Here is a 15338-nt window from a genome sequence, read left to right on the forward strand (position 1 = left end):
GAGTGATTAGGTCAGTGCGGGGAAGGTGACCATTGTTTCTGCTGCCCCAGTTTGCCTAATTGGCCCAGATGCTCCCCCAGGGCGAAGCTGCCCAGAGCCTCCTTGCTGGCCACCCTTGCAGCCCACAGCCCCGGCGGGAAAGAGCGCGCCTGCGCCGTGGGAACCCGGTCCGGAGGTGGACAGTGGAGAGTAGAGAGGGACCTTGGAGCCAAGGAACTCTACGGAGCGGTGTGGGACACGGGGATGGCACGCGCTTCCAACATTGCCCGGTTGGACGGTTTGGCGGGGGCTTGTCCTCCGCGGCGTCCGAGGGTCCAGTAGCGGACACTAAGGGGTTGAGTTGGGCACTAGAAATGGGAGTTTTGTTTAGTCCCATGAACCCGGGAAGTAACTGTAACAGGTAAATCATTCCAAGTATTGGGTTGCTTGGGGGCTCAGTGGGTGTCCAGCTAAAGCTTTTTGCCTCTGCAGGTTTGATTCCCTGGCCTCCGTGTCCCTGGCTGCTTAATGTCTGCCAGAGGAGAGCAGGTGTGCTCCACTTGTCCCGTGAGCCTGAAGATGAGTTACCCCCGACGCTTCTCCGTGCTTGGAAACTTAGGTTGCTGTGCGGAAACTTCCACAGGCGACTCTCCTGTTGGGATCCACCCATGGGTTAGCAATATAGGCAGAAGAGTTTTCTTTACTTATTGAAGTAATTTTTACTTAATTAGAGCAGCTGTAAAACTTCCATATTTAGGCTTGAGATATTTTTGCTGTCATTGTACTCAACTCTGGGCATCAAAACAATCAGAGGCTTGAAGTGAAGGTCCTGTGTTAATTACAAGTTGGCAATTTCAACCCAAGTAACCAAGACAACAGACATCTGTTTGGGCCAGTCCCGATTAAGGCCAAGCCAACGGCATCTCGATGATAAATTAGATTTGCCTTAATCGTGACTTGCCTTCCTGCAGTAGTCTACTTAATCTTTTTTGGTCTCAACAAGAAGGAAACATTAAAAAAAAAAAAAAAGACAACTTAAATACTGCATAGAAAGGAAGTCAGCTCGCAGATTCTGCTGCGCCACATGTACGTGTTGCGGGAACTTGATGGCAGCAATGTTGTGGGTTGGGGAAGGAATCGGTTTAATTGATGAAGCATGAAGGTTTGACTAGTATTGATGTAGTGATATCCGATTTACTGGTGAAATCATGACGATTTACATGTTTGAATTTTCAACAATTTAAAAGTCAGGGCACACTAAGAATATTTTATGTGTATATCAGCTAATAGTGGGAAGCACAAAAGCACTCCTTTTTTTGTCATTAGCAACAAGATTACTTGAAGGGATCTTTAAACAGATTGAGATCACTCTAAGTTTGTCAAATCTCTGTTCAAATTGAAATTTGAAGTTTTCACCATTACATAAAACATTAATTTTTCTTGTTTCTTCTCAGATAGAAATGTTCCATTTTTAAATCTTCCCCAACCCCCTGCCTAGTAGAGCCTTGGCTGGTGTTAGGTATATTGATACTGACAAAGTGTTATTCCTTCACCAGTTTTACAGTGGAAAGAATCTCAAAGAGCAACTAGTCTTACCTGTCTTCCACAGTGTTTTGAAGAAGAGAAGTGATTGTGAATGGCATGATGGAATATAGTCTCTCAGTTTCTATGTCATTGCTGTTGCATGTTGCAACCACTATTGGTTAAAACATGAAAGGAGTGTTGCTGAGAATACTTGTTGATGAATTAGAACATCTGGAGCAATAAATTAACTGTTTTACACTGCAAAGTGCCAAGGGAGACTACAGCTGTGTCCTGATCAGAACGCAGCCCCATTCCAGTCTGTGCCCCCTTAGTGGGAACCTCCACCCAGCTAGGGTGTCCCCTTAGCTCCCCAATCGGGCCTGTTCCCAGCCATAAATCATGTGCATGCCAGTGGTTGCTCTGACTCAGCTTGGCACAGCCCGTCACCTGTCACGACCCCTGCCTTAGACACTGTGGCTTAGCGTCCCTGGCTCACGCAGACCAGTTGGTGCAGGAACCTAGCTGAGCATGTCTTGTGCTCCATCCTGGTTTCTAATTTTACTTATGGGCTAAGGTTTGCTCAGCACTGCCCGGTGTGCCCATTCCATCGCCATTTCATACATTGATGAGCCGTTGGAGCTACTCTGGCCAGCTTGTCTGACCCCCAGGTCTGGACCACCTGTTCACCAGTGGGAGCTATGACTTGCCAAGTTTCTCCCCTTGATCCCCTCCCAGACCTAGTTCTCATACATGCCATTGGGCTTTAGGCCAGTGCCTGGCGCAGTCTGGCCTTCCTTTTGGCCTTGCATGAGCTGGTGAATGTTGCAGCCCGGCCCACCCCACACCCTATTCAGGATGCACATTTGGGTGCTGCTGCCTTGACCAGTCCAGACTGTTGTTGGTTCTTTAATCTGTGATTGATGGCAGGCTCCCTGGTCACACATAGCTTAGTCCACCACCACTCCATCTCTTGAAGCAACCTGTGGGGCTAGAATTTCCATAGGGTTTGGCCCACACATCCCCCACAGAGTCTTCCCCCAGATATGATTCTCTAGCGTGCTTGTTAGTGTCATGGCCCTGCCTAATGTGACTGGTCTCTGCTGGGTCAGTTCTGTTTCCAGCCCTATCATCCACTTGAACCAATGGGCATTGTGGTCCAGCTCAATCCTACCCACTTCATACTCGGTCCTCACGCAAACCAGTGGGAGCTGCAGCCTAGGTGGGGTGACTCCCCATAACACCAGGCCTGCTCCCTTCCCTAGTTCCCATGCATGCCAGTATGTACTGCAGGCTTGTTCAGTCTGTCCCACATCCCATTAAGCTCTGGTACTTGTCAATGGGCATTGAAGCCTAGTTCGACCCAACCAGCCTACTACCCAGCCCACACACATACTGGCAGGTGGCTTTCTGTTTAGCATCCCCTATTCCTGTCCTGGTTTCCATGCTCTCCAGTGGGAGTGGTTACCTACAAGGGAGGTGCCCACTATCTCCCTACTAGGCCACTCCAACTTCTGGATTGTGCACTCTCCAGGTGGTTCTGGTATTTAACTTAACAGAATTTGCCCCCGGTGCCAGTCTGCCATCTGATGATGTGGCCAAGCCCCATCAACCCCTGCGTACTCTAATTTTGCTTGCACCATTCGGAGCAGTCAGCCCAATCAGGCCCTTCCCCGAAGATCGGCAGTAATCTTGAGCAGAACTCTCAGAGCATGTCCCACATGGGGGACCTTGGGATGCTTGGGAGGCTGAGTGTGGCTTTTTCCCCTGTCTTCCATCTTGCCACAGGTACAAGATGGAAATAAGAGATTGTGGAAATGGTGATCTCACCCACCTTCCTGTAGCTCTTGACAATTATCACCCTAATCAACTATGTAAAAAATCATCAAAAATCAAAATAATTAAAACAACAACAACATAAAACACATGGAGCATTCCTCCTGAATGGCAGATCTGTAAGATGTCTTCGAAGTTGGGCAAGTAGTGGAGTCATGAATAGGGGCTTCCACAAGGATGTTCAACTTCTTTGAATGTCACATTTAGTGAAAATGGCTGAATTGTTGTAGGTTTTAACACTTGCAGGAGTCATTTAAAAAGTGTTTTTTTGTTGAATTTTGTAAGATTTGAGAAGCTTTGTCATTTTTAACTATGTGAATAGATTTAATTATTTTGCTTGCTGTCAAATTATTTAGAGTTGTAAAGAATATAAGAGTGGATCTTACCATGGGAATGCTTTTCTCAGGACTGATATTTAGTTTGCAGGAAATGTTGGATTGGTGGGTTGAATTATCAACTGTAATCTTGTAGAAGACTAGTTTTAGCAATCCTTTTTTTTCTTTTTTTTGGAAAACATGAGTTTTTTTTCTTAAGTTAGCAATTTGTTCCCAGTGAGTCTTATAAAATAAAACAAGAGTGGATACTGCAATACTTTGGATATGTATTCAAATTATTTGGTGTTTTTTCCCTGCTTATAGATTTCTGTACCAGAAAAAACATCTGCACGTGGAGAATCTGTGAATATTGATAAAAAAATATGACATGTCACACTGACTAAAATAGTCCTAGAAGTGATGTTTCGAATTAAAATTTATTAGAGATACGGCAAGCCATTTCCACCATTGAGTGTTGAGAGATTTGGGTGTTAATGGAACTGAATCTGATAGAGCTCACCCTGCTGGTTGGCTGAAGTATTTCTGCTTTTCCTCCTCCAATGAAACAATGAGGGCTGACATGACACTTAGAGGGCGTCTCCATGGAGATTTCTATCTGTGATGCCTTGGTTGCCCTGCTCTTTGTCCCTCCGTTGTTTGCTTGAGTAACTGTGGAGTTACCATTGTTGCTGGACTTAACTGAGGACTCTAATGTGATGAATGGAGATAGTATGTTTCTCTGCCTTTAAATTGGAGATAAACTCTTTAGCAGACAAAAGGTAGTAACAAGAAAAGCAGCATTGTGTAAGATAACTTTTTAGGATGAGAAACAGAATTTTTCAAGAGGAGGAGGGTCCTGCCAGGGCAGAAGGAACAATAGCATGCATGCTTTTCTTGCATGGGTTGGAGAGAGGGAGATGAAACTGAACTGAGGTCTGATGTTTTGAAGAGATTCTCTTTCCACTCTGGGAACTGTCGCCTTCCTATTCTGCTTTGGATTCTTGGGAGTTCTCCTCCTTGAGATGGTGATAGCATTAAAATCAATTAGACAGGAACAGTCTTTTCTAAGCTTTCTTTGGGTGTATATTTAAGTTGATTCAAAGAGCGAGACAGACAGGTAGTGAGAGAGGTCTTCCATTTGCTGGTTTAGTCTCCAAAGGGCTGTAATGGTCTGTGCTGGTCTAGGTGGGAGCCAGGAGCCAGGTGCCAGGAGTGCTGGGTCTCCCCTGTGGGTACAGGGGCCTAAGCTCTTGGGCTATTTTCTGGAGCAGCAAAGGGAAGTGAAATATCACTGAAATATTTCCAAAATGCTGTCGTTCTATAGTATAGATGATCACAGTATTTTGCATTTGTTTTCATACTAAAATGTTCAAAATCCAGTGGCATTGCAAATTTTACTCTCTATTTGAACAGATGGACTTAGGTGCCCAGTAGATGCATGTGGTTCTGCAGGGATATGGGGAAAGAGTGAAGTAGAAATTGAACCTTAAAGAATGGCCAAAAAGGGAATGCTTGAGTGGAAAGTTGCTATTAAGAAATGATGGGAATTCAACGGAACTTGAGCCGTGGTTATGCATCAAGGTGAAGGAATCCACCCTGGGGTGAAGGGGGGGAAAATCCCAGTACCTATGGAATTGTGTCATGTAATACAATGTAATTAATGAATAAATGAGTAGAGAGAAAAAAAAAAAAAGAAATGATGGAATTAAAACAGGAGATACCAAGGCAAGTGTGGGAACCCAGAAGCATAAGCTGCTGCACTTAATGCTAGCATCTTAGAGTGTCAGTTCTAGTCTCATCTTCTCCGCTTTTGCTTCAGCTCCCTGCTAAAGTGCGTAGGAAGCCTGCCAAAGATGGCCCACATTGTGTCCCTGCGAGTGCAGTGGGAGTTTCAGATGGAGTTCCAGTCTTTGGCCTTCTCTGCCCCCGCCACTGAGGCCACTTGGGAAGTGAACTGGCAAGCTGAAGATGTATCGCCTTCTCCTTTCTCCTGTTCTCTCCCTTCTCTCCCTTTCTTTTGCATTCCCTTTCACATAACAACAAGCAGAAAGGGTGATATAATTTGAAATCAGATGTTGGAGTAGCTTCAACCCAATCTAAGAAATTTGGTGTGTTATGTTGATGGATTGTATCTTGGAAGGAACCTCATGGATGAGCGCCTGATGATTGAATTGCTATATGACATAGAATAAGAAAAACGCTAGAAGAAATGTAATAAATGAAGTCTTAGGGATCTTCAAAGGGAGGAAAGACTTGTAGTCTGGGAATATTGGTGTTCTGTGATTAGCAATATGAGGGAGATTGAAGTGGATGATAATTGAGAAAAAGGACTGTTAGTGGTGACTTGTGTTTAAATATTGTATGTTGTATATACTGAGCTGTATAATCTTTTGAGCATGATTCAGTTATTTCTTTTGTATCACAGACTGCAGTAACTTCTACCCAGGTCAGTGTTGGAGAGAGGACATTTTCGGCACTGAAACAGTTCTTGTACTCCTCTCCTGTTCTCCCCCACAGAATCACCATTCTGATCTCTCTCAGCAGGAATGAGTTTTGCTCATTGCAGAGCTTGCTGATGGCACCCTTGTCCTCCTGTCTAGGGTACTGAGAGTTGAGGTCTACATGTTGTTTCCCCTGCTGCTGTCCTTATTGGCATTTGGAGGGAAGTGACAGTTGGAACCGTGGTCCTTTTGGCTTTTTTTCTAGCATGGCTTAAACCAACATCAGGGGTGCTTCTTTACATTATTGCTGACCTTTCGGAGGCTAGCTTTATGTCTGGGAAATCTGTTACTGTTAGAAAAAAAAAAAAAAAACTGCACCTAAACAACAAGGCTACCAAGACCAGAATGATGGTAAAACTGGGGTTATTAAGATCTGCTCCTGGGCAAGATTCACCGGTCCACAGAGTAGTGTACTGCTGAAGTCACACCCAGACTGAGGTATGCCTAGTTTAAGAAGTGGGATGACGCAGCTTGAGGTGAAGGTATGTCCTGTCTTCTGGTTGGTTGGCTCCACTTAAATGAATCTGAGTTGGCTATTCCTGGGAGGAAACTTTTGGCACCACCTAAGAACTTTCTGCCTGCTCCTGGGCCCTCCAGGGTAACATTCCCACCTTTTTGGTGTAAGAGGACACCGTGGGTCTTGTCTGGCTACAACTTGCTAAATAAGGGTGATGATTCAGGGGAGATAGGATCCAGAAGGACCTGACCGGAAAAAAGTATAGGTTGGTGTCTGACCAGGAAGACTGAAGGGGGCATAGGGAACTTTCCAGTGAAGAAACATCTGATTCATTGTGACTTGGGACACCTCCTGAATCCGATCTGTTGTTCCCATTTTGTTTGCTGCATGATCTGTCAGATGTGGTCACATTGGGCATATCCTGGACTCTGCCACTCTCACTATAGCTGGGAGGTGGGAGCAAGTTCCAGCAGATGGTGGACCCTGGGCATGTGCTCCTTAAACCCCTTCTGAATCTTCCTGTCCAGTAACTTATTCCTGATGTTAGCACCTGCTAGGAGATCCATAACAGTTGACTGAAACCAAGGAAAACAACACAAATGAGGAATTGGTGCTGGAGGCAGGGCAATTATATTGAGCCATGCTGAGAGATGGTGCTGGGGCCAGCCAACAGAGAATTGACCTTGGAATTCCTGAACATCGTCCTATACAGCTTTATGTGAGGACTGTGGCATGATACTGAGTTTCCCCAGTGCCACACAGCTCTTTGTAATGATAATATTTGACAAGAGGGGGCTTAGACTCATCCCCTTGACACTGGTATTATTTCCAATGTCCTGATGGAGCAGATTCAACTGAAATGAAGAGTTAACTGCTGTCAAGAAGAGGAGTAAAAGAGAGATGAGGTAGTAGGGAGAGTTTGAGTGTGATGGGGCCCAAGGAAGTGACAGACCATTCATCCTTGGTAAAAGGAGTAATATGTTGGAGGCAAGAAACATAATACCAGGAAGTGTGACCAAGGAGTTTGCAGCTGTAGGCATGGTCAGGTTCACAAGGTGAGGTCTGGTCCACCGAGGTTGGAGTGAGTGTGGGTGAAGGGTCTTGAGAAGGACTGAGTCCTCAGGCTGGAAGGGAGAGGTATTGGAATCTGATGGTGTAGTAGCAGCCAGGTCTGGAAGATATCGGTTCATATGTTCTCACAGAAGCTTTTGTGGGTGAGCACATGGGTGAAATTGATCTGCCAGTCTTCACCCAGTTGATGTCCCCTCAGCTGGTGAGCAAGCAACTTAGGCTTAAGGGCTCCTTGAGGAGAAACAATGGGAGAGGTTGGGCAGGAGGAGTCTGTTAATGAGTGAGGCATTGGTGAGAGGCATTCCTTTGGTGGTGAGGAATCCCCTCTCCAGATGGTAGAATGGGAATGGGCAATTGGCCTCCAGGACACTCAGGAATGACTACCATATAGGCTGCCTGATGACAACCATCAGGGCCCCACACTGAACTGCTGTCCACAAAGACAGTGAGGTCAGGTGACTATAAAGGCCGGTCCAGCAAGCCTTCCCTAGGTAAGAGATGAGAGTGGAGGACTTGGGGGCAAGAGTGAGAGGTTGAGGGGTGCTGAAGGGAATGGAAGAAATGAGGCAGGGTTAAGAGAAGGGGACCCATGACATCTTCAAACTGAGTTTGGGTGCAGTGTTCTCTTGGTGGGGGTCTCAACCTGGTGAAGGAGGAATGCGAGCTCCCAGCCCTACAAAAGAAGCTGATTAATGATTTGGTTGGAAAAAAAATTTACATTTGAGTAAATGACACAGGGATTGAGGGAGGGGTTACTTATCAAAAGTCTGTATGAAAAGACGGCTTGAGTTCCTCCTGATGCTTGTTGGAATAGGCAGTCTCTGAGGGTTGGTCTTGAAGAGCTTCTCAGGGTACTTCCATGGTGGTGGATGGATCATCATGCCAGATGTTGACCTTCTGTGCAGACTGTGTATTCCTGCCATTCTTGAATGGAGTGTCCATTTGGCTTTGGTGGGGAACTGGGGTCACTTCTACTCAGGCCCAATGTTCCATCCTTTTGTTTTATGGAATTAGTGGGGAGGCTTAGGCTGGAACATGCATAAAAATTTATTAATACTGTCTAGTGAGGGTTTGAGAAGACAGCATATGAAAAGAAGCAGCAGAATAACATGCATGGTTGTGGGAAAGAGAAATACTTCTGTCTAATGGAGATAGTCTGGCCTGCTTCTAGCGCTGTGTTCTTTCCCTCCCTCTGCTCATGGGGACTCTGGCTGCTAGCAGGAGCTAGGGTGAGTGTTCCGGCCCTTCTGAGCTGAGCAGGAGCAAAGTAAGCACCTATGGCAAAGCCAGGGCTGCAGTTGACAGTGGCCTTCAAGGTACAGTGGCAGCTAGTAAAAACTGTTTCTGAGGTCTTAGACACATAGACACTGGAGTTTCAAGTCCAGATGTACCCAGAAAAGCTCTGCTATTATCCAAATCCAAAAGTTGGCCAGGTGCTTATGAGGCCCATGACCATCTATCTCTTCATATGGGGCACTGGAAGAGACTTCATAAAGGAAGTATGAGATTCTGGGGAGATGTCACATTGTCTCCTGGAGAGCTGGCCTGAAAAGGAAGCTGGTACTGAAAAGATGGTGTCTGTGGATGAAATATACAGCTTTACCTGTTATGTCGCTGACTCTAGGCCATCCGTCCATAGTGATGGATGCTTTGGGAGCTGGACAGAGTGAGGGGCTTTCTAGCTCGTGGCACACAATAATTCTGACCTAGGAATTCTTTGAATTTCTTCCCCCCCCCCCCCAGTTGACAGGATTCTTTGAAAGCCACACATAGTGTTGGCAGCTATTTGCTCGATCTTGTGGCTCCCCACATTGCAAGCAGGTACTACTTCAGGGTGCACTGGCCTTGCTGGGTTTTTCTTAGACTGGTTACTATATAATGTGGCATTAACAGACTTCCTGATACTTAGCTCACCACTCTTCCTCTGGGCCCTGATTAAAGTGGACCACAGAGGCAGCCATGGGAGGTCAGCCAAGGGGATGATCAGTTCTATCCCTAAATTTCTTAATGGACTTATCTAGAAATTTGCAGTTACAGGCATAGACTGACCATTTTAAGGTGATGCCCATGAGAAGACATTTAGGCTCCTTGGCCTAAGAAATTAGCCATCCCTTTAAGGTCTGGAAATCAAACTGTGCAGCCTGAGTTCCTCAGCATGAGAGAGAGAGAGAAAAAGAGAGAAAGAGATAGAGAAATAGTGAAGAAAGGAGTTGGAAACACCAGATTAATTATATATAATAATAACATTATCAAGTGAAAACTATCACGTAACATTTACCAAAGGTCTGATGTCTGCTACAAATTTGAAACAAGAGCACAGGCTTATAATTAACCTAAATTTCACATTAGAAAAAGCAGTAATATCAATGATAAATGCTAAAGGCAATTTTTGCAATGATCAATTACATTGCACATAAATCATATAAGATGTAGTACTCAAAACTTTCATGACTTTCCACCAGTTCTGTAACATGCTTTAGCCTGGAAATACTTTGTGAAACAACTGATAAAAGCACATGGGTTTATGTCATGCTTGGGTATAATTTAGCAATGTATAAGAACAACTCTATACTGGATTATTTTGATACATAAATGTTTAATCAACTAACAGAACAAGCTTGGCAAGTAACAGATTTTTCTTTTTTCTCCTAAATAGACATTAATTAGCTTATCTCCTACCCTGCCCCTGTCAGATAAGGGGCAGGAGTAGGGTTTACAAGGGGGAAAAAAAAAAATTTAAACCAGCTGCTGCACCTGCAGCAACAGGGAAGCAGAAAAAAAAGATAGGAAGAGCTGCTGGAGTTGTGGGTGGGAGAGAGAGCTAGAGTTTAGGCCCTGAGGTGGCTCTGTTGAGGAGGGGGCATCGTTGGGGTTAAGTCAGAAGAACCCAAGAGGGAGAGCAGGATGGGCAGCTGGTGAGAACGGAGAAAGGCAATATGGCAGTGTCGCTGTCCCGCAGCGATGGACTTAGTGCACGGAGCCGATAATAACACACGTGGACCCTGACTGATGGTCAAAGCTGTAGTTTATTAGTGGCATCAAACTATACACTGAGGGCCATACAGGATAAGGGAGGAAGTGTTGAGCTTATCAACAAAACCATCAATGCTTTTGTTTGCAACTCCTTTTGTCTTGTATATTCCACCTGGTGTTCTCATATACATACTGTCCACTCAACTGTTCTTATGCAAATGATATCCAATAAGGGATACAAAAGGTAGCCATTTGGTTATTCTCCTCCAAATATTATCCAACCAACTGTAATCCTGTGCTCACTGACCTTCTAGGGTCACAATGTCCTCCTACATGGCAGACAGGGTTTGTGCACAGGAAGTGGAGAAGAGGGGGTCTGGGAACATGGTGTCCACACAGGAAGTGAAGGATATGGAGGAAGTTTCCGAGTAGGAGGCATAGGGGAGCCATGAAAAAAGTGGAGGTAGAGGGGTCAGAGAGGTTCTAGGACAAGGACAGGGAATTTCTGTGCAGCCAGGGCAGCAAGGACCCTTGGCATGGCAGGGAAGAAGAGGAACAAAGGGAAGGGCAGGAATAGGAGGAATGAGGGAGGGACAGGAGCAGATTCCAAAGACCTGGACATAGGGAATTTGAGACCGCTTGCCACTACAGTGACAAAAATTGCCCAAATCCGCAGAGATATTAAAATTAAAGAATATCTTCTGCTGGCAATTTGGCACTGCCAGTCCTGTCTTGACAAAGCACCCTGCACGTAGTCTGAACGTGAGGAAAGCGCCCCACATTGAAGTTTGGACTAGGAGGGAACCTGGTTCCCTTGGGCGGGGGGTGGAGGGCGACTGGTCTCATTGAGGGCCCTGAGTTGGAGGAGGGAGCGGGTCAGTGAGGGGACGTGTCTCTCATATCATTGAGGGCTCAGGATTGGAGGACCAACATGTGCATGATTTGGGCGGAGGAGGTTGGAAAGGACTTTTGGGACAGGAGGAGCTGGGTGGATCTATCATCCCATGGCAGGCAAGGACAACAGAGGTCAGTGGTCTGGAAGCAAGAGGAGGACGAGGAGGGGGCTCAAACCAATTAAGGGAGCCTTAGCACCCCTTCCTGGCCATCACATCAAATGTTAGATAAAAACTGCACCAAACAGTGGCATACCAATGATGGTAAAAAGAGAGTTATTGCAATCTGCTCGAGGGCAAGATTCATCGGTCCCCAGGATAGTGGGCCATTGAAGTTGCATCTGGACTGAGGCACTCCTAGCTTAAGGTGATGACAGTTAGGGTAAAGATATGTGAATGAGGAGGGGTAGACTTTTGTCACCACCCCTGGGGGCTTTCTACCTGCCCCCGACCCTCCAGGCTAACGGTTGCAATGTAGAGATTTGAACTGCCACCAATGATAACATAGCTATCTGGCTATCATTACAGTATACTCCAGGCATGTAGCCAAAAAGTAGATGGAGGAGGTCTTTGATTGCCTCCTTATATAGATGCTTTTTGGAGCCTTACTAATCATAGCTTCAGTGTCTAATGAAAGTTAGCTTTGAGGCCTCAGGTTGCTTAATAAGATACACATATATATTATTGTGGATATAGAGGTGGTAATAAATTGACGTACTTCTATCTGCAGGCAAGTATGCATCTTTAAAATAAAAGGATTTTGGCATTTGAGTATAAATAACTGGAATATTACCTGATGGATACCTTATGGACATCTGCACATAAGTTTGAATAAAAACTCAAATAAAGGAGGCTATTAATTAAGAACAGAAATGAAACAAAATGGATGATCATGATTATTACTGCTAGTGCTTTCTTCAGGTTTTTTTTCCACCAAATGGAGTTAATAGTAGCAACATTATTATTCATCAGTATTGAGTAGTGGGAGCCTTTAGTGTGTTACTTATAATAAAGTAAAATGTCTATAATAATCAAAATCTGTCTCTGCATTCCAAAATATGTATCTAGTTTTGAGGAATGAGTAAACTTTTTTGTAAATTATGCAGAAAAGGGCATAAAATATTTTTTCATTAAGATTTAATTATGAATACTTTTGAGGTTAATGAGAATTATTTACATAATGAAGTGTTGTCTTCTGGAATTTGCAGGAAGCTTGTTAAATATACACTTGTTCAAAGAATCTTAGTAGCTTAAAGAGATAATAAAACCTCGTTTGTCAGTGTAGGTTTTAGGAAGTATAAAAAGGTTTATGAAGTAAACTTATTTGGAATTTAAAAATAAATAGAAGCTGGGAAATGTAGAAAGAAGGACAGAGTGGGGGTGAGGTTAGCTAAGGGCACCAAAACACAGTTAGATAAAAATGATGCTACTGTTCCATAGCATACCGGATGACTTATAGTATAGTTATTATATTAAGAACTGGAAGAGAAGCTATTAGGCTCTAAGCAGATAATGGATTTCCTATGCATGTATCTATGTATTGAAATATTCATAGTACACATTAAAATGTACAAATATTAATAAGAAAATTAGGACTCAAGATGGCACAATAGGGTGAGGACACCTTTAAACAAACAGCCAGAGTGAAGAAGAGAGGGCACATTGCAGGAAATAGGAGAGGACAGACTGACGGCAGAGGGGCACCTGGAGACTGAGGGACACTGGAAAGCAGCGGACAAAATGGTGTGGTTCTGCAGTGACCCAATACACCAGGTACATTCAGAAAGGGGGCAATCTGAACTTCACTGGTGGCCAAAACTCCACCAGCAACCAGGTCCAGGTGGCCCTTAGACCTAATGGCTAGCAGGTTCCAGCAAGATTAGCCCTGCCAACAGCCTAGATATTCAGGAAACCTGGAGTCTCCTTAATCCTGGGACCTGCTCTAACAGGAAGTGGGAGAAATGCTGTATGGACAATGGCACAACAACACTGGATCAGAGGAGGTAGAGTGCTGAGCTGGGAGCTGGGGTTAAGGCAACCATTGTAGAAGTCTAACGTTAAGAGCACAGATCTGATACTTGCTAGAGGGAGTGACTGCAAACAAAGAACCATGTACCAACCACAATAAGTAAAACAGCACTGCGAACCTGTGAGTAACAGCTTGGAAACCTGCCCCAAGGAGAAAAATCTGAGAGCCAGAAAGAAGTGCAATGACTAAGAGCAAAACAAGAGACAAAGGTACAGTAAATATTACTGAAGACTCCCCTACAAAAAAAAAAAAAAGCAAAAGCCTTTGCCAACCCCAGAGTTAACTGAGGAATATATCCAGAAAAAGAAGGATAGAGAATTCACAACACTTGTTATAAAGCTTCTTACCAACAACGAGAAGCACATTCAGGAATATGCACAAAGCAAATAGTAACACTAAAACAAAATCAAGCCAAATTATTGGAAATGAAGGATGCAGTGGAAAGTCTCCATAATAAGATGAAGAAGGTTGAAGAAATAATCTGAGGACTAGAGGCTATTTCTTGTCACAATGGGGAAACAATAAGCTGCAAGCAGAACTTGGTCAAGTTAAAAAATATTAAAAGGCCAAATATAAGAGTTATGGGAGTTTCAAAAGGCATAGAAAGAGAAGCTGGGTTTAGAAATTTATTTAATGAAATTAAAAAAAAAAAGAAAATTTCCCTAACTTGCAGAAAGAATTGGGAAATAACATCCAGGAAAGGCACAGAACTCCAAACAAGGTTGACCAAAGCCATCCTCACCACAACACATGGTGATCAAGCTCTCTTTAATCGAACATAAGGAAAAGATGTGCTTGTGAAAAAAAAAAAATCAATTGACATATAGAGGAATGGCAATTACATTCACAGCTGACCTCTCACAGGAATCTGTATAGGCCATAATAGAATAGAGTGGCATTCCAGGTGCTAAAAGCAAAAAATTGTTGACCCAGGATAACGTTCCTGGTGTTGTGGGGTTTTGGACCCCGAATGTGGCAGCAACCTCAATTTTTGTCTCACAGGAAAGAAAAATTTTCGTGTGGACACAGTTTAGTTTTAAAGCAAGATTTATTAGAAAGGCTGAGAAAGAAGGCTCCTGTCCTAGTGACGGGAGGGGGCTTTGAGATAGAAAGGACCCTTACCCCTGCCATAGTAGTAGGAGGAGAAGTGGAAAGAGACCCTAGTCCTCTGCCATAGTGGCAGGAGGAAAAGAAAGAAGTCCCATATTAATGGCTGGGAAAGCACCTTTTAAAGGTTACTTCAAAGGGGCTTTCCAAGGGCAAAAGGAATGTCCTGGTCCCCCTGGTATCTGGCTTTAGGGCAAAGAGCCAGACAGGTATTAAATATGCTACTTTCCAATGATAAGGAGACCAGCCTGAGGCCCTCCCACCCAATGGCAGGAGATAATGGCTGATGCTTCAGGTGGAGAATTGATATGCCAATGTCATCCTGTCCCTTGGAAGAGACATGCTCTGGTCAATCTAAGACCTGGTGGGGGAAACGTGGACCCAGAAACGCCCTGCCTACTACCCAGTCTAACTCCTCACACACTGGCAAAGCTTTCTTTTGTCATTGAAAATGAAATAACATTCTTCCACAGCAAAGAAAAATTCAAAGATTCTGTCTCTTCCACACCTGCCCTACAAATGATACTTCAAGATGTTCTCTTTAAAGAGAAGAGGAATAGCACCCACCAAAACCAAAGGCAAATGGGAAGAACATCCCAGTAAAATAATAATAGAAGACTAAATCAATGAACAACCCATTTTTTAAAATTTATTCAT

The 15338-nt window shown here is 44.2% G+C and overlaps 1 protein-coding gene across 6 annotated transcripts in view; it reads left to right on the forward strand.

Annotated features, from left to right (window-relative positions):
- The first annotated feature begins 265 nt into the window (after nucleotides 1-265).
- MROH9 (maestro heat like repeat family member 9) overlaps nucleotides 266-15338 on the forward strand; it is an 87661-nt gene continuing 72588 nt past the window's right edge. For 5 of the 6 annotated variants that reach the window (XM_058660961.1, XM_058660967.1, XM_058660963.1 and 2 more), the window contains exon 1: nucleotides 266-400. The gene's annotated coding sequence lies outside the window, so the exon portion shown is untranslated. Of the gene's footprint in view, nucleotides 401-11840; nucleotides 11913-15338 lie in introns of all 6 variants that reach the window. The other variant, XM_058660962.1, reaches the window with a different exon arrangement.

Source organism: Ochotona princeps, chromosome 2 (genome assembly GCF_030435755.1).
Source record: "Ochotona princeps isolate mOchPri1 chromosome 2, mOchPri1.hap1, whole genome shotgun sequence".
Taxonomy (NCBI): domain Eukaryota; kingdom Metazoa; phylum Chordata; class Mammalia; order Lagomorpha; family Ochotonidae; genus Ochotona; species Ochotona princeps.